The sequence below is a fragment of the Diabrotica virgifera genome, chromosome 1, assembly GCF_917563875.1.
Source record: "Diabrotica virgifera virgifera chromosome 1, PGI_DIABVI_V3a".
NCBI lineage: Eukaryota > Metazoa > Arthropoda > Insecta > Coleoptera > Chrysomelidae > Diabrotica > Diabrotica virgifera.
In genome coordinates, this window is record NC_065443.1 from 44325959 (window position 1) to 44346557 (window position 20599).

At 33.2% G+C, this 20599-nt stretch overlaps 1 protein-coding gene and 1 pseudogene across 1 annotated transcript in view; both read right to left on the minus strand.

Moving 5' to 3' along the window:
• Positions 1 to 20599, minus strand: part of LOC114327540 (paired box protein Pax-6-like) — a 242049-nt gene that overhangs the window by 29117 nt on the left and 192333 nt on the right. The gene's annotated exons all lie outside the window — the stretch shown is intronic.
• LOC114327535 (26S proteasome regulatory subunit 7-like) lies at positions 15530 to 16925 on the minus strand (annotated as a pseudogene).

The window sequence follows — 20599 nt, forward strand, 5'->3', positions numbered from 1 at the left end:
AAGGTGGGAAACAATCAATATAATGTCAATTTATATGTTATATAAATATCCCTAAATTTAACAACTCTACTAGTTTTATTTCTTTTTATCTCACAATTTAATATGTTTTCCATCTTTTGCGCTATTTTGCCGGTTATTAGCACGCTCATCATTGTATAATAACCACAAAAATATTAATAGCAAATGTAACGAATACAAGTTTCCAGTTTTTATAGCATTTGTAGACTACGAAAAAGCTTACGACACTATAGAACATACGGCCGTAATAAACGCAATGCAAAATTGTAGAATAGACAGTAGATATATTAACTTAATAAAGGAAACTATGAACCAAGCTACAGCTACATACTACCTAAATGAAAATGAATACACGAACCCTGTACCATTAAACAGAGGAGTCAAACAGGGAGACACTCTATAACCCAAACTGTTCACCTTAGTTTTGGAGGACGTGTTTAAAAATCTAAATTGGAAATATAAGGGAATAAACATCAATGGCTGCTACCTCAGTAATCTACGATTTGCGGATAACATAATCCTGATAGCTACTGACCTACAAGAACTACAAACCATGCCTTCAGAATTACACACAGAATCTTCTAAAATAGGACTGAAAATGAATTTAAACAAAACAAAAGGCATGCACTCCGAAGAAACCGTAACAATAATAAACGACAAAATTATAGACAAAGTTGAAGAATATATATACTTAGGACAAAAATAATACTAAATAGGGAAATTTAAACGGAAGAAATAAAAAGAAAAAGAAAATTAGCATGGGCAGCATTCGGCAAACTGAACTATATACTCAGAAACCAGCAAATTCAACTACATCTTAGATCTAAAGTTTTTGATGCATGCATTATTCCGATATTAACATATGGGGCACAAACATGGACAATCACAAAAAAGAATATGAACATACTCAGAGTCACTCAACACGCGATGGAAAGAGCAATGCTTGGCATATCACTTCAGGACAGGAAAACAAACGCATGGATAAGACAGAAAACCAAACTCACCGATGTGGTACAAAAATCATTAAAATTGAAATGGGAATACGTTGAACATGTAGCTAGGAGCGATCTAAACAAATGGCACAGAACAATTCTAACCTGGAGACCATACCAACACAAAAGACCCAGAGGCAGTCTTCCTATGAGATGGACAGATGATCTGAAATGAACTGCTGGGAAAAATCGCCTACAAGTAGCGTACAACAAAAAACAATGGAAAGGAAGACTTGAAGAGGCTTATGTTCAGATGTGGACGTGAATGGCTAGACAAAGAAGAAGAAGAAGAATAAGAAGAAGAAGAAGAAGAAGAACTTAACAGATATTAGAATAAATGGAGACAAGGTGCAGAAAGGAGAAGTATTTAGGCTACCGGGTGAATGAAAAATGGGACTTATCACAGGAAATCAAATGCAGAATAGAGCAAGCGAGAATATTATTTAGGAAAATGCAATGGGTACTAACCAACAGAGAGCTAAAACGCTAAAAGCTAAAAAAGTTACGCTAAGAATACACTTATTACGCTGCTATGTATTCAGCATATTTTCTATGAAATGTAAGCATGGACCCTCACGGAAACAAGGTGAAAGAGGATTGAAGTTTTTGAAATATGGGCTTACCACAGACTATTGAGGATATCGTGAATGAACAAAGTAAAAACTCAGGAGATAATACAGCGGCTAAACAAAGAAAGAGAAGCACTAAATATCATAAAAAGAAGAAAACTAGTGTACTTTGTCCACATGATGAGAAAACCAAAATATGAAATGCTACATGTTATTATCCAAGGAAAAATAGAGGAAAGCGCGGCCCAGGACAGGACTCAGAAAAACATCCTGGCTTAGGAACGAACCTCCGCCAGTGGTATGGAGTGAGCACCACGACTAGAGCTCCATTTTTCCGGCCCCTTTTGATTTCCCGGGAATCGGGAGTCGGTAATTTGGATTTCTCGGGAATCCCGATAATTGAATTGCGATATTTAAAAATACAAAGAAATTGTTTTTGTTTTAATTTTTCAATGCAATTAGTACCTATAAAAAAATCGTATAAATTTGATTGCGATTTAAAAAGAAAATAAAAAATTTTAAAGAAAATTCCACACCTGCAATTTTGAACCAATCAAAATACGTTATTTTGACAGATCAACATGGCAACGGAGGTATTTTATCGGAAATTTTTTGCTCGTGGGGTACCCAACAGCGAATTATAGTGGAAATTTTTTGACGTTTACAATAACAGAACATTTTTGACAGACTGGTTTTTATTTGTTTACATAATTTAGTTTTGATTCATTTTCTATCACTTGTAGTTACTCAAAACTTATGTAAAATTGAAGAATATACTATTTTCTATCTTGAAATGGTATTCCCATGCAACTACAATGAGTAGAAATTACGAATTTGAAAGCCTAAATAATTGCTGACAAAGCTATGGCGCGCTATTAATCTGTTCATGCAGCTTTGGATTTTCAAATGCAAATTTGGTGTGGAATTTTCTTACCGAATACCACGCGAAGTCAAATTAATATCCGGAAATTTTTTTTGATCATGAATATTTTTAGAAAATTTCCCTCGTCTGCGACTCGGGAAATTTTCAAAATATTCATGATCTCAAAAAAATTTCCGGAAATAATTTGACCTCTAGTGGTATTACTAGTGAAAATTCCACACCTGTAATTTTGAACCAATCAAAATACGTTATTTTGACAGATCACCATGGCAACGGAGGTATTTTATCGGAAATTTTTTGCTCGTGGGGTACCCAACAGCGAATTATAGTGGAAATTTTTTGACGTTTACAATAACAGAACATTTTTGACAGACTGGTTTTTATTAGTTTACATAATTTAGTTTGATTCATTTTCTATCACTTGTAGTTACTCAAAACTTATGTAAAATTGAAGAATATACTATTTTCTATCTTGAAATGGTATTCCCATGCAACTACAATGAGTAGAAATTACGAATTTGAAAGCCTAAATAATTGCTGACAAAGCTATGGCGCGCTATTAATCTGTTCATGCAGCTTTGGATTTTCAAATGCAAATTTGGTGTGGAATTTTCTTACCGAATACCACGCGAAGTCAAATTAATATCCGGAAATTTTTTTTTGATCATGAATATTTTTAGAAAATTTCCCTCGTCTGCGACTCGGGAAATTTTCAAAATATTCATGATCTCAAAAAAATTTCCGGAAATAATTTGACCTCTACTGGTATTACTAGTGAAAATTTTAAAAATAGAAACCTTTAAATTTGTGTTTAATCTGAATTTTTGTTGTTTTATTATTGAAATATGTTTTAAAAAAACATAAACTGTTTAGTATTTCATCTTTCAGGCTGGCTTTTTTGTACAGAAATTTGCTGAAGTTGAAAAGGCATTTTCTGTTGATGTAGATCTGATGCTTTTTAAAACAGGTCAATTTTGTACACGTCCGGTCAGCTGATTTGCACCAATATAATAACGTATTAAATTGCCTATATACTTATTATTCATAAACATAATTTTTTAATTCAAAATAAATATTTATGTTATAATTCTGGATGCTTCCAAATGAATCAGATCGTCGAATAAACAAAAGAATATTTTTTATTTTGAGTGATATGATACATTCTGATTTAACGCCAAAATTGGAATGTTTAAAATATAATTGAAAAACAAATATTTTAAGTGGAATGATTTAAATGATTATTAAGCAGACATAGATAAATATTGTATCAGAATCATTTATTCATTGTGAGTTAGTAATATCTCCACTCGTAATTGAAAATAAAATATTTAAAAAATCCCGGGAAATCTGTGAGGATTCCCGGGAATCGGGATTTCCATTTTACACTGATTTCCCGGAAAATTTGTCACGGGAATTTCCCGGAAATGCAGCTCTAACCACGACACTATTTATGTTAGGTCAGGTCTGGACTAAGTAAAAATCATGCTACTGATTAGCCCAGTCGGGATACCGTTTGACCTTGCATTAGGAGCTGGCCCAAATTTTATTTTTCTAATCTTTAGGGGGGGGTCAATAGTAGTATAAATTTAAAATCTCGACTGAATTTGACCGTTGCGTTAGCCGCCATCTTGATTTTAAACGAGAACCGGTTTTGCTCAATATCTCTGCCATTTTCAACTTTTCGACAAAAAATATAAAAACTGAAATTGTTGAAAATGCGATTTTATATAATTTCATTTATTATAATTTTTTTCGTGCGGTCCATATTTTTCGAGTTATGGGGAAAACAGTGACAGTTAAAGCATAAATATTGATTTATTGAATTATCTCGTTTATTATTACTTTTACAACAAATTTTAACCTATACAAAAATAAAGAGAATTAAATTTTGCACAATTTTGATCACTTTCATTTTTTTTTTTATAAAATCAATATTTAAGGTAGTACGTATGCGGTAAAGGCGTGAGCGTAAAGCGCTGGTTTCCTCGAAAGCGGTGCCGACAACCTGCGATCGTAACACTGCGATGAATGACATCATAAAAACTGTACCATGCAAAATAATAGCGTTGGTTTCCAAGGACGCGTTGGAAGCCACCGCTTGCTGAGCTTGCACATTCCATTGCAGCAGTGAAGAACTTTGAATTTTTCACCAAATCTGACGTAATTCATCGCAGTGCTACGGTCGCTGTTTGTCGGTGCCGCTTTCGAAGAAACCAGCGTTTTAGACCCGATTGATTTTAAAGCAATTGTTTTTGTTCAATATCTTCCCCATTTTCAACTTTTCGACAAAAAGTATAAGGACTGAAATTGTTGCAATTACGAATTACTACAATTTATCGAGAGAACCAGTGGCGGGTCTAAGAGGGGGGAATGGGAAAATTTCCCCCAACGGGGTCCAAAATTAAAAAAAAATTGTTGAAATATTAAAATATGTTAGCTGACATGAAACTTAATTATCGACAGACGAATTCAACCAATAAAACCCGCTAGTTAATAAAATTAAGTGAACTTAATGCATATAAGTTATTATTTATGTCTTTTATGTACTTAGTTTGGTTGGTGTTTCATTGGAAGTTTCAAAAATTGTATAAAATATAATTCTCTTTATTTTTGTTTATGTACAATTATGTCGTAAAGTTAATAATAAATGAGGCAATTCAATAATTATGCTTCCCCTCCGCTTCCATTATTTTCCCCCTTAACTCGAAAAATATTGATCGTATAAAAAAATTGTGGAAAAGAAATTGTAGGAAATTGCGTTTCCAACAATTTTAGTTCCTACCGTTTTTGTCGAAAAGTTGAAAATGGCGGAGATATTAAGCAACAACGGTTCTCCTTTAAAATCAATGTGGCGGCTAATACAACCGCGGAATTCAGCCGAGATTTTAAATTTACACTACTATTGATCTCCTCTAAAGGATAGAATTATAAAATTTGGATCAGCTCGGAAAAAAGATTCAATTCAGTAATTATGCTCCCCCCCACCACTTTTTACGATTTTCCCACTTAACTCGGAAAATATCAACCGCATGAAAAAAATTGTTAAAAAGAAATTGTAGGAAATCATATTTGGAACAATTTAAGCTGAAAATGGCGTAGATATTGAACAAAAATAATTGCTACAAACTCAATCAGGTCTTACGCTCGCGCCATTATCGCATACATACTACTTTAAATATTAACTTTAACAAAAAAATGAAAGAAACTAAAATTGTGTAGAATTCAATTCTCTCCTGTTTTGTATAGGAACATTTTTCTCGTAAAACTAACTTTAAACGAGATAATTCAATAATTATGCTTTATTTATATATAACTGTCACTATTTTCCGCTATAACTCGGAAAATATCGATGGCACGAAAAAATTGTAAAAATAGAAATGATAGAAAATTACATTTTCAACAATTTTGGTTGTTATACTTTTTGTCAAAAAGTTGAAAATGGCGGAGATATTAAGCAAAAACGGTTCTCGTTTAAAATCAAGATGGCGGCTAATGAAATGCCGGAATTCAGTCGAGATTTTAAATTTACACTACTATTGAGCCCCCTATAGATAATAAAAATAAAATTTGGGGCAGCTCCTAATGCAAGGTTAGGCCTCTTATTCGTCTAACCCGACTGGACTAGATCGCTAATGTTCTGGGAGGACAAAGCACTTAAAGAAAAAAATTGATACACGATCATCAGGCCTATGAAGCTAGGAACTTTTTCTTTTATTTCTAAAACTGCTTTTCATTTTATATTCGCAAATACTACGTGTATTCCTAACAGGCTGTGTAATCATTTTAATCTTTGATTTGAAAGCTTGAAGTGCGTGCAACAACATTATTAACTAAACTTATTTTTTGAAAAAAATGCTAATTACATTTAAGTGATTTCAGGAACCAACTTGAAGTAGGTATTCAGTCTAAGCAAATTAGAGCTAACGGTTATAATTATAATAAGTGTAAAATTAAAAAAAAACAGACGTAAATATTGGATACTCGATGTAAACAACATTTTACTAACATTTTATATTACTATATACTTTCATAATAATTATTAACATCAAAGTTCTCAGCGGTTATAAAATAATTTAAATTAACATAAATTAAAATAAATAAATTAAAATGATATAAATTGATCCGATTATAAATGATCTTCACAATGGAAAGGTCAATGATAGACCGGCATTTTTAAAAATCAAAGATATTTTGAACAGTATTTACAAATATATAGAGAGGTCCAAAATTAAGGAATAAATTCATGTTTTCGAGAATAGGCCACTTTGGAGAAAAATCCCGAGACAAGTCGATTTTTATTTTTAAATTATGATTTTTTTGACATATATGCAATAATTGTGACGTCATTCATTTGGGCGTGATGACGTAATCGATGATTTTTCTAAATGGGAATAGGTGTAGTGTGGTAGCTCATTTGAAAGGTTACTCAATTATCTATTCAATAATGTAAACATTAACATCATTATTTATGCAGAGTGGCCAAAGAATAATTTTTGAATTAAAAAATTTGACGCAAAAAGAAGAAGGTATGTAATTTATTTAACTTAAAATACATTTTCTTGATGTCGGAAAACATACAAACAATATTTATTTTGTAAATAAACATTGCTTTTTGCTTAAATACAATGTCAAAGAGCCACCAGCTGCCTCTTGACAGTTTGAACATTTAGTTTAAGCGAAAAGCAGTGTTTATTTCTTATATAAACATTTTTTTCTGACAGCAGTAGAATGTATGTTGGGTTAAATAAAGATACATTCTTCTTTTTGCGTCAGTTAATTCGATTCAAAAGTTACACAGCCCAACAAAAAAAATTTGTCTAGCTGCCGAAAAAAAATCAACTGATTTTGGTTATTTCATCTGTGCTGATTCCAAAAATACAAACCTTTTCTTTGTATCAGCTCTAGTTTTCGAGATATAACATAATTTGATACTTATCAAATTCTTAAATATTCTTACATATCTGTATATTCCACCACTATAATTGCAATATATTTATCAACCTTTCAAATCATTCGACCCTGTCTGAACAATGACCCGTTGCATACTGGTCTTGAGTTTATATCCCTAATTATTTTTCCATCTGAATTCATGTTTATACTAGTCATGAGACTACATCGAATAGAAGAGATTAACCTGGTACTGACATGTCAGAAGAGCAGACCAAAATCGTTGGATAAACAGAATAACAGAGTGGAGCCCGATACAAAGAAGAAATAGAGGCAGACCTCGAAGATCCTTCAGAGATGAAGTGGACGAAGCAATGGAGAGAAGAAATGTATAGAAAGGGGACTGGCAAGACAGAAAGAGCTGGAGAGAACGGTTGAGTGAAGGAATACAGTGAAAACTGTGGAACTCCTTAGTATATAAAATATAGTTCTTGTTTCTTTCTTTGTAAGTTATTATAAATATAGAAATTATTCCTGCAATAAAATTGATGTTTTATATATTGGGCCTTACTTTGTAGCGAAGGGTAAGTATTTTCTAGCAATGAAGTAGGTCTTTGTGCGTGCTATTTTTTACCCATAAAATTGAAAGATGTTTTGCGTGTCTAACACATGCTTCAGTCTACGTGACTTCTTGCGTGTGAATACTAACGCTTTATAATGTCCGATATCACCGCAATTCCCACAAAACTAAATTACCGGCCACTTTCAATTACGTCGTCAGATTGTGACCAAAGCGTCACTTCGTGTGTGTGTGTGTGTGTTACAATTTTTGAAAGTTGCTCAGAGTTATTAGTCCATGTTGTGAGACCGCTTCCGTATTAAAAATTTTTAGATTCGCTTTCTTAACAGATTCCTGTTCAAAGATGTCCACTTTAAACAAATCAGAAGGATGCCGGACGAAATGTTTGGACAGAAACTGCTTAAACATTTTTTTTAACAAATTCAAAAAATTTTTTGTTCTGGAAAATATATTTTTTAGGTTTTTGGGCCGTTTTATACAAAAGAACTAATGTTTCATTTTTCTCAAAGGTTGCTAGTTTTCGAGTTACAAGCGATTTAAAATCTAAAAAATTCGAAAACATGCATTTTCGAGGCTTGGAAACTTATACGAAAAGTATCATTTTTGAGGTTGCTTAACACTTAAATTATTGAAGTTTAGACATTCAATTTCAAGATTTGGATCAGTTCTCGGGGCTTATTTTAATCTAGACCGTTATTTTTTAATTATTAATTATGCTCATTATGCTCACTATGTGGTGCATCTGTTCTGCACTTAAACATATTATACGAAATGCGAAAAATTCCCAACAAATACTTGACATCTATTAAAAATTTTTATTTTATTATGAACATAGCTTTTGTTAGTAATGTGTTTATTTACTCTGTGTTTAGTTAATTATTGATAATGTGCTAATTAAATACGCCAATCATATAGTGCAAAAGAGACACACCTTATAGTGAGACGCGCGGCGGCGTAAAAGTCGAGCGGACGCGCATTGGCAGCCGTGAGACACAAATGTTGTATCTTATGTTGTTTTCGATAACAGTTGCGTGACACATCGTATTTGTCTCGTTAGTATAATAGCCGCGTGAGCCTCCTGTCCTGCCGGACCTATTTTTTTAATATGATATCTAGCAGTCATAGTCAATGTGTTATCAATTAAAAAACAAAGGTCGAAATTGAAATAAGCCCTGATTACTCATCACAATATTAAAATTGAATGCTTAAACTGCAATTCAGGCTCTTGATAATGTTAAAAATAATCATTTACAATTTACATTTTTAAGGTTTGCATCTCTTCAGATTTTATATCACTTATTTTTATTCTTATTTTTATTTCTATTATTCCTATTTTTATTCACCAAAGACTGTCAAATTTTGAGAAAAATCAAAGTAAACATGTTTTCCACCTACCTCTACCGAAAGTATACTTTTCCGGACCGATTGTAGGGAGCAAAGTTGTACTTTTCCTCCCTAGGGAGGAAAATATTTTTCCTCCCTAGGGAGGAAAAGTAAAAGTGACGTCATTCATGAAATATAACTTATTGACGCCCTGTACAATATCTATTTTCTATTACGTAAGTATCTATACATTTTAACGATTATTTATAAAATACCCAGTATTTTGCAGAATGGTAAAAAACAGTAAATTGTTATTTTGATTTAACAATGTTTACATTCATAATTTGACTTATATTTGACAGTTGACAGTTATATTGTACCTACTTGTCAGTTTTAGTTTTAATAAATTTTGTTGGTTAGTTACATAAATAAATTAAGCAAAAATGAAAAATGACTTGTTATTAATTTGAGGAAGGTGAAAAAACCATATGTATAACATGGGAGTAAAGTGCATTTTCCTCCCTTGAATGATTACTGCCCTCCGCTACGCGTCGGGCAGTAAACTTCATTCTCGGGAGGAAAAGTAGCACTTTCCTCCCTTGTTATACAAATAGCTATTTTTTCTATAGATGCTATACAATGTGCAATTTATCTCAATACTTACATACATTCAAAACGGACAATTTCTCATGCAGTGAGAAAAGTCGGCCATTGCAGTGAGAAATATTTTTTCTCACGGGTTCTCCGCCTGTTTTCCATACATCTGATCGCCGGCCGTTTCTATGGTAACAAGCACAATACAAACACAATTATTGTTGTTAAACAAAATGTGTTAAAGCAAAACTTACCAGGAATTACCTTTCAAAACTGTTCACATATAACTGTTAATTATAATTTTAAATAAATAAAGTATAAAAATATTAAGAATATTAAATACCTACATATGTGTATATGTATTTTATTTCAATTTATGCATATCTCTCTCTCTCTCTCTCTCTCTCTCTCTCTCTCTCTCTCTCTCTCTCTCGTTCCATCCTTTCTTGTGGATTATTGGGCGCTTATGCGTTTCTTGGCCAAAAGTGTAAGATTGCTGTCTGGCCGGGACATCGCACAATTTATGCATATAATATACCCAAAAGCACCTAAATTATTTAATTTTGAAATTTGAACTCTTGACAAAAACGCATCCATAGGAAAAGTACCTACAGTGTACAACACCTGAGAAAATGACATATTTCTCCCTCGCTTGATTTTTTGTAAACTTCTGCGCTCGTGAGAAATATGTCTTTTTTTCTCACTTGTAGTACAATATACTATTTTATTTAAAACAACCCAAAAAAAAAAAATATTTTCCGGAGCAAAAAAGGCGACCTCTTGAATTGTTTTGAAAAAAATTTTTACAATTTCTGTCCAACAATCTCTTACGGTACTCTTGTGCTTCCTTTTAAGGGGACATTTTTGAACAGGTTTTCGCAAAAAAACTAAATCAGAAATTTTTTCATATGCGAGCGGCCTCACAATCACAATATGGACTATATTATTTTATATATGTCCACAATATGGACTATATTGTATATTTTTAAATATGTAATAAATATGTAAAACTTTTTTAGAAGATCATTAGTTTTCATATATAAAATCCATACTAGTTCTAAATTTATCTGGAATATCTACGATGTTAATTAAAAGTACTTTATTTGACGTTTGGATGAGAACAGATTTTATTTTCCTCACTAATATTAAGAGGAAACAGTAGCGATCAACAGGTAGCCAAAATGCGTTCCAAGATTGCGGCTGTAACTTTGAATATTTTTTCGAGATATTTGGCACACGTATTCGTAATATAATAAGGAATGGCGGTACAGAGCCCAATGTGAAAAATATATTAATATGTGGAAATTACTCTGTAATTAAATCCAATATTAAAAAAACGAGCCTGTACCGCCATTAAGAAGAACAAAAAAATACACTTTCTTCAAATAAACTTTTTTATCCGATGCCTAGATTTTGTGTCATTTTGGAACTACTAAAATTTTTTATTTCATTAGTAGTTCCAAAATGACACAAAATCTAGGCATCGGATAAAAAAGTTTATTTGAAGAAAGTTTATTTTTTTGCTCTTCTTAATGGCGGTGCAGGCTCGTTTTTTAAAAATTGTATTTAATTACAGAGTAATTTCCACATATTAATATATTTTTAAAATTGGGCTCTGTACCGCCATTCTTTATTACATTGCGAATACGTGTGCCAAATATCTCGAAAAAATATTCAAAATTACAGCCGCAATCTTGGAACGCGTTTTGGCTACCTGTTGATCGCTACTGTATCACCTTAATATTTTAGACATATATTATTGTCAGATAAGTCGACACTCCCGTCGATTCCGAAAAACTTTCTCCATCTTCCGAACCTTTGAATCTTTGTTTTCGTCTATGTCTATATCATCAATTCATCTACTACGCGGGTCGTTCTTTACTTCTCCTACCCTCTGGCTTTGATAATGTTAATCTCTTCGCTTCGTGTACTCATTATCTGATATCTTAGCAATGTATCTAGTACATCTTAGCCTCTGTAACTGGATCTGGATTTGTGTACAGTTGGTATAATTCTATTCTAAGATATATCTTTCACGCCTTAGTCAATTTTCGTTTACGACCCCAAATATATTTTGAAGTACAGTGGAACCCCGATAAGTCGGCCCCTGATAACCCGGCACTCCGGCTAACCCGGACCGATTTTTATCAGACAAACATTTTAACAATAAAAATGTATGTAATATAATATTTGAGAGATAATGGGTATTTGTGTAATTTGAACTACATATACCATAGTAAAAATGACTCATGGCACACCACATTCATTGTCATGCTATCGAAAACAACAGGCACCTGTAGTATCCTTTATTTATTTGAAACTGTGTTAGCATTGTTTAGAAAAGACTATTAAATTTTTTTTTTTGTAACAATGGAATTAGTCATCACTGTTATTAAATAACATAACATCAGAGACGGTATTGTGTGTAGTAAAGTCGTATTGTTCGCTTCCGTTCTGTAATCGTTCGTAAATCTATTCAGATTTTGTGTTTGCATGTTTTTTGTCTATAAGGGCAACAAAACGTAAAAATGTTGTAGTGACAATGGAAAAGAAACTAGAAGCATTAAGTAGAATTGATAAAGGCGAATCCTGCAGCATTATATGGCGTCGGTACATCTACAGTATCGGATTGGAAGAAAAATATAACTAAAATCGAAGAATTTTTTTTCAAAATGATAACAAAAGACAGTTTGGACAATCGGTGCAAAGCTAATAAAGCTAAGAATGAGACTCTTGACGACGCTTTGTATGTGTGGTTTTGTGTGGAATGCGAACGTGGTTTACCAGTGTCTGTGTGACAGTTATAACGGAGTTTATCTGTAAGCATACCATATTTTATTAATTTTTACCATTTTCTCCGGCTAACCCGGATTTTCGATAACTCGGATCGGCCGCGGTCCCGATTAATCCGAGTTAACGGGGTTCCACTGTAATACTTTTCTGTCAAAGATAACAAGTAGGTACTCTCTCGTCGTTTTGGGGTAAAGTTCATGTTTCAGCCCCATATATGTCAAACCGGTCTTATTTTGGCCTTCCAAATATTGACTTTCATTACAATTTTGGTTTTTTTCTCTCAGATGATAGCTCTGGATAATATGGCTTTGTAAGCCGAAAGAGCTTAGCTAGAAATTAAATATTGTTACGTACATTTGAGATACTTTTATTATCCCAATAATTCAGTTGTCATAAATGTATACAAAAACTCAAAAACATGTCAGTCTTTTTTAACGATAACTTTTTTTTAATTTAGCGATTTTTAATTTTTAATGACTCGACAACTATAGGCCATTGGCATGGTACAGTGGATTTTTCCAATCAGGTACCTAGTGTAATGTTTAGTGTGTGTATGTTGAGTAAGTGTCTTGTTACCTAGCAAAGTCGACGTCATTGTCATTGCAAAGAGACTCTAATTGTATCCGAATTTCTGTGGTCTCTCCGGCGAGTACCGATCCCACAAGGATAGAAACTATTTTTCATTTATTAATTATTAAAAAAACCATAAAATTGAAACTTGAGTATTATAAAAATATCTATATCTTACTCCTACTTATTATTTTTTAATATAAATATATTCGATAGAATTAACTGGAAGTGAACCGTAAAATATTTAATTATTTAAGCTTTTAAAAGGATATAGTCAATTATTACAAGACCAAGCAATGGATTTTTAAATAATAAAAATGCCATAATTATTACCGAATTGAATCGATTATAACGGAATTTTGTAATAAGCTTTTTTATTTATAGGTCTGGATCCCGCGAATGACAAAAAAGTTGATTAATAGCAAGCTGAAAATTTGTTAATAGCTTAAGGGTATCTAGTCGAATAAACTTTGATATATGGGAACACTGGAACAGGGGCAGTTTTAATTGTGAAACAGGTTAAAAATTTTAAGCTGTCAGACCACGATAAAGGCACATTTATTTTGTCGGACAGAATAGACTTAAACTCTACGAACAGAGATTAAACTCTCATGCAAAAATCAGACTGCTATTTATCACCTGTCATAATTCCTGTAATTTGACATATTCTACATGTTCCACTCATTAAAACGCCCATTTGGTGATAAATAGCAGTCTGATTTTTGCATGAGAGTTTAATCTCTGTTAGGAGAGTTTAATTCTGTTCTGTCGGACAAAATACATGTGCCGTTTTCGTGGTCTGACCGTTCCAAATTTTTAACCTGTTCCACAATTAAAGCTTCCCTGTTCCAGTGTTCCCATATATCAAAGTTTGTCCGACTAGACACCCTTAAGCTATTAACAAATTTTCAGCTTGCTATTAATCAACTTTTTTTTCACACTCGGGATCCAGGCCTATTAGTTTAATGTTATCTATTATTTTTAATAATGAGGTGACACCATTATTTTAAACTTAGTTTAGGAAGAGTACACTTGTATAATCATTTTATGTTTTATAGTCAAAGTCACAATAAATCCTGTTATGCATTTCTATGAAATGAATACAATGACGGAGAAAGAATAGCTACATTGACACCTACCAGACATAGATAATGGTAGGGGAGCAAAGTATGCTAAATGTGCAGTCACTCGAGCGCTTTGGGGACCTATTGGGTTGTGAAAAGTAGGTCCCAAAACCAAAAAAAGTTAAGTAAAGTTTTCCATTTTAATGGGCGGTTGCCATTTTTTAATTTAATTTTCCATTTCCAACAATCGTTTTTTCCGATTATAACGCCATCTATCCATAATTCGAAAAAATGTTTCGCATAAAAGTTACTTATTTTTACGTAAGGAATCCAAATCTGCAATAAAAAATGGGGGCTCCTATTTAGGATTTTAAAGTAACCCCCCACCCCACCTCCGTGGTAGGTCGTGTGTGGTGCCATTCTATAGATATTTTAAAAATACTGAATAAGTGTATTTTACAGTTTTTCGATCTGATGTTCATTTCGCGAAATATCGCGGGATTCGTATTTAAAATATTTAATTTACTCCCCACCCCTCTCCGTGGGAAGTCGTGTATAGTATCATTCGATAGATTTTTAAAAAATATTGAGCACAAATTTTTTAGTTTTTGGATCTGTCATTTATTTCGCGAAATATTCGCTTTTTTCTTGTGAAACTTTGGGACTCGCCCATTTCCTTACGCCCGGCTCAAATCGTCAGATTTTTGAAATATACACTCTTTTGCATGTATTTAACTTACCTTATCTTAATCTGACAATTTGGAGTTTTTTTAAGGATATATATTTTTTTTCGGGCCCCCCTTAACGAACTCCCCTGTGTTAAGAGCCAATATATGGTAAACGTACATCTGCAGGGTACCAGGTTTCTCCCCATATGATAATCTGACGCGCTCGAGTAACTGCAAAAATCCCCGCTTGGGCTCCCCTACCGTAAAGGGCATGGCTAGATCTGAAAATTCTGATTAAACATCCGAGTTGAAAATAGGAATAAAAAATGAGAATCAGACCAACAGATAGATTGTTCTAAAGGTTTTGTATTGTGGCACCTTAATGCAATTTACTATTTTACCTTAATGCACAAAAAATAGTAAATTGCATTAAGGTGCCACAATACAAAACCTTTAACTTTAGAACAATCTATCTGTTGGTCTGATTCACATTTTTTGGAACACGCTACAAATTTAATTTGATATTAAGTTTATTTGACAATTTTTGTTTCAATAAAAAAGTAGATATTATTTGTTTAGAAATGTAATTTAAATAATTTGGTAATTATAGAATCTCTTAACTTCTAAGAAGTCTTTGTCGGTAGCTACTCTCCTTCTTGCTCTTATAGTGAACATGCCAGCTTCAATAGAAATACTTCTGATTTCAGCTCCAGTGGAATTTCGACACAAACTAGGCAAAAGTTTAAAACGAATATTCCTCTCAACAGACATCGACCTAGTATGAATTTTGATAATATGAATTCTTCCTTTAAAGTCTAGAGGTCCAAATTCAACTTTACAATCCAAACAACCAGGTCTCATAAGGACAAGGTCTAGAATATCAAAACCATCCAATTGATTAATAAATTCTAATATAGTACGTTGTACCTCGTTATCGTCTCTAGCACCATTATTAAATCTGGCTCCACCAATCACTTCAATTTCATCAAAAAATATCAAGCAGTCCTTCTATGACCTAGCAATTTCCAAAAGTTCTCTAATTATTCTTGCTCCCTCTCCTTCATAATTCTGAGCCAATTCAAAACCAATTACACGTATAAAGGAGGCATATATTCTATTCGTCTGTTCTAGCACAAAGAGTTTAACCAATTTTAGGAGGGTCAAAAAGAACAAATTCTTTTGGTTGTTCTATCACGCGCAACAAATTCTTCAGTATGGAGTGAAGGTGTTTCAACCACTATCCTTAACTTGTTAATTTGTTCCTAGCAACCACCAACATCACAGTATGTAACATCAATTTGCATCGTAGTCACAGTAGGATCAAATTTTGGAGGTAGACGAATATGAGCTGGATACTTATTCCGGCAAACTCAAACAATGTATCTGTATCACCGTTGATAATTTTCGTGTAACGGACCACTGGTAATTCAATTTATTTATTCATTCATCAAGTTTATGAAAATTATTGTTAAAATAGTTAAAAATTTTAGTGAATTCGCGTTTAATCTGTGTGCTCTCAATGAAACTTAAAATAAGTAAAACCACAGTATAATGCTAAAGAACCAATAGGGTCACTCCGCGAAAATCCCGTGTTCCCTATGTTCCATTTTGGCGAAGGCGCATCAACAATTTTAGTCCTTCGCGCAGATGAATGACAGCTAACGGCATCCTACGTTTGCCGTGATTGGTCGTTATCGTGGATTGCAAAATTGGAACCGTCAAAATTCGATAGCGAATTAACCGGTTCTTTAGCATTAAACTGTGGTAAAACTGTGTCATATTCCCATAAAACTAATGAAGTGCTACAAATAGACAGTGTACAGTTGCGACTGACTGAACACTGAATGAATGCGAAGAAAGTCTAGTTTAGTAAAAGAATCCTTACACTGGTTTCAGTTTTAATTCATCCTATATGTGAATTCCTATAAAGACATTCGCTGATTGAGGGTAATTGAATAGTAAACATACTTGACCATATATCCATTATTATCATCCGCAGTCCCATTGTTGGTTGTTGTCCCTGTCAAACAAGGAGCGAATACGAGAAGGTCCCGGTAAAATAGAAAATCGCAGAAGCTAGCGCATAATTGAAACTAATACTCACAAAGAACGTAATCAATACTACAGCGAGCTTCCTCGTAGGTGGCAATCTAGTTAATTGTTATAAAAGTCAACCTTGCTCAACGACTTTTCACACCTTTTCCTGTCGGATTGGAATACGAGAGAGCGATTCTACTACAGGATGTCACTGGGATCTTATAAATTGGTATTTGTTATATTAACACAAACTAACTAAAGGAAAGAATCATCTTGTTTTTTTTAATTTCTTCCGCTTTAGGATAACCATTTTAAATAACAATTTTAGAAAATATTTGAAACGAATTTCCTACTAAAAACCACCAGGCACCAAGTGAAACTTACAAACAAAATATAGACTGAACAGTACATTACAAAGACAATTTATTATATTATATCAATGTGTAGTAATACATTATAATTTAGTATGCCAGCAATAGCAATCCTTGCTATTTAAAGAACCATACAAATGATAGAATGATACAAGAAGAACCACAGGAACAAACAGGGCCGAACAGGCAATTAGCAATGCAAAGACCGCAAAAGCAGTAGGCCCAGATCTTATACCCACTGAGCTAATTAAATGCATTGACGAAGAAACACTGCATACACTATTAGATCTATTCAACAAGGTATATACAACAGGAGTAATACCCCAGAATTGGTTGCTGTCCACGTTTTAAAACACTACCCAATTCAGTACATGCGGCAGAATGCTCCCAGTATATAACAATTTCCTTAATAAGCCACACACTTAAGATATTCCTCTGACAGCGCAACCCGTGAGAATGAGAAGACGGGGTAGACCAAAGCTGAGGTGGATGGACGGAGTAACACAGGATGCCGAGAAGATCGGAGTCGGCAACTGGAAAATACAAGCAAGCAACAGAACAGAATGGCGTAGAAAGCTTGAGAAGGTCGAGGCCCTCTAAGGGCTGTAGCACCAAGATGATGATGATGATGATGATGTTACGATATTCCTCAAAATAATACATGGAAGACTGTACATAAAAATAGAAGATATAGATGACACCCAGTTTGGATTCAGAGTAGGTCTAGGAATAAGAGAGGCTCTGTTCGCTTTTAACGTTTTCTCGCAAAGACGACTAGATATGAACCAGGATCTCTATGTCTGCTTCAAAAGGCTATTGATAGAGTACGACGTCAGAAACTCGTAGAACTTTTAAAAGAAATGAATGTGGACAGTCAAGATACACGGGTTATTGCCAATCTGTACTGGAATCAAAAAGCAAAGGTTAAAATCGAAAATGTCGAAACGGAAACCATAGAAATCAAAAGAGGTGTTAGACAGGGTTGCGTGTTGTCTCCATTGTTATTCAATCTGTACAGCGAAGCTATTTTTAAGGAAGCAATATCAGAGGAAGAACAGAGTATATCAATAAACATAAAAATCTTGAACAACATAAGATTCGCAGACAACACCGCTATTTTTGCAGACAGTCTAGAGGCACTGCAACGATTAGTGAATAGATTACATAAAGTCAGTATAAAATATGGACTACAAATGAACGTTAAGAAAATCATGTTCATTATTATTTCTAAGCAATACACAGTATAGTCTAAGATCCGAATATAGGTCGATTTGTACCCATCTGCTTGCCGGATGAAACATTGTTTTTATTAAATTTCATACTAGTCCTGTCGCCAGGGGGGGTACAACGGCCTCCTTAATTCAGATGGACTTACCCAAGTTTTTTTTTATATATTTTGACCCGTAGAATACGAATTTTTTGGGTAACAGTTGATCCGGATGTCGATAAGATTGTTATAGACAAAGAACTTGAGGAATTACATAACAGCGATTTCTCGCAAAACAAAACATATTTTTGTATTTTTTGGGTCATTTTAAGCAAAAAATATTCCTACAAGTTCTTTCGTAGAATGCATAGTTTTCGAGATAACCGCGGTTGAACTTTCAAAAAATTGAAAAATTGCAATTTTTGAACCCAAATAACTTTTGATTAAAAAATAAAGTAGCAATTCTGCTTACCGCATTTGAAAGTTTAAGTCAAATTATATCGGTTTTGATTATTTGCATTGCTAAAAATTAATTTTTTTATTGTTAAACTAATCTATAAACATATAGTGTTTCCCGTGCCTAATACATGCGTTTTAACGCATGCTACGTAGAAATTGTCTCGCTTGCACTCGTAGCTACTCTACCTACTCGTTCGATTTTAAATGAGAAATCATTGAAAGCATCACTCACATACTAGGTGTTTATAGCTTTGTTTAACAATAAAATAATAAATTTGTAGCAATGCAAATAATCAAAACCGATATAATTTGACTTAAGCTTTCAAATGCGGCAAGCAGAATTGCTACTTTATTTTTTAATCAAAAGTTGTTCGGGTTCAAAAATTACAATTTTTCGATTTTTTGAAAGTTCAACCGCGGTTATCTCGAAAACTATGCATTCTACGAAAAAACTTGTAGGAATATTTTTTGCTTAAAATGACCCAAAAAATACAAAAAGATGTTTTGTTTTGCGAGAAATCGCTGTTATGTAATTCCTCAAGTTCTTTGTCTGTAACAATCTTATCGACATCCGGATCAACTGTTACCCAAAAAATTCGTATTCTGCGGGTCAAAATATATAAAAAAAAACTTGGGTAAGTCCATCTGAATTAAGGAGGCCGTTGTATTCCCCCTGGCGACAGGACTATACATCATAGACAAATATTTCTGGCACGGGTTGCCTATCAAAATAGTGTCATAGCTATCCTTAAGGGGGTGCCGTAGGGGTTGAAATCAATATTTCTAACACATTATTTTTGAAAGTATGGTAGAATAATTTTATTTTTAAATTAAATAGGCATATTCAGTACAATTCATAGATTATTCGACAAAAAATTCAAAGAAAAATATTGAAACATAAGCCAACGGTGGCAAATTTTTGAAGACACCTCAAAATATAATGAATTTTGCGGTGGCCATCAGAATTTATCATTAGCTCATGGTAAACAAAAAATTCAAAAATATTTCATTAGCGAATGTGTTTCGTGGTAATGCTGTCGAGTTTTTAGTTTTATCGAATTTTGACTTTTTGATATCACTCGGAAGTCAAAACAACGAATTTTTTTGCAAAAAGGGTGAAAATCAACATCTTTTTAAGACTAGACATAGTTTAAGCAACATAAAACAAAGAATATCTAAACAATTATAGGAGCGTAACCCTGTTTTAACCTGCTTACTGTTGGCCTAGCCTCTCCTTGTGTAAATCGGTGCAACTGTGGTAAGTTTCGCAACACCTCTAACCTCTAAGGCATCTCTTGCACTCAACGAAAAAGGTACGTAATTCTTGGTTTTATTGGAACAACAAAGCGATGTTCATCAATTCATTATTTTCGTTAGTTGAGCCAATGTATTACGTTTATTGAATGGATGAATATTCGTTATGTATACCATAATATCACTTTATTGATATTACGAACTCTGTTCATTGAGTCAACGAACAATATTCATTGAAACAACAACGTCGTTAATTGACCGACGAAGACTATTCGTTGTGTCAATAACAGTGTTATTTCTCCTAACGTATTTCGTATATTTCTACAATTA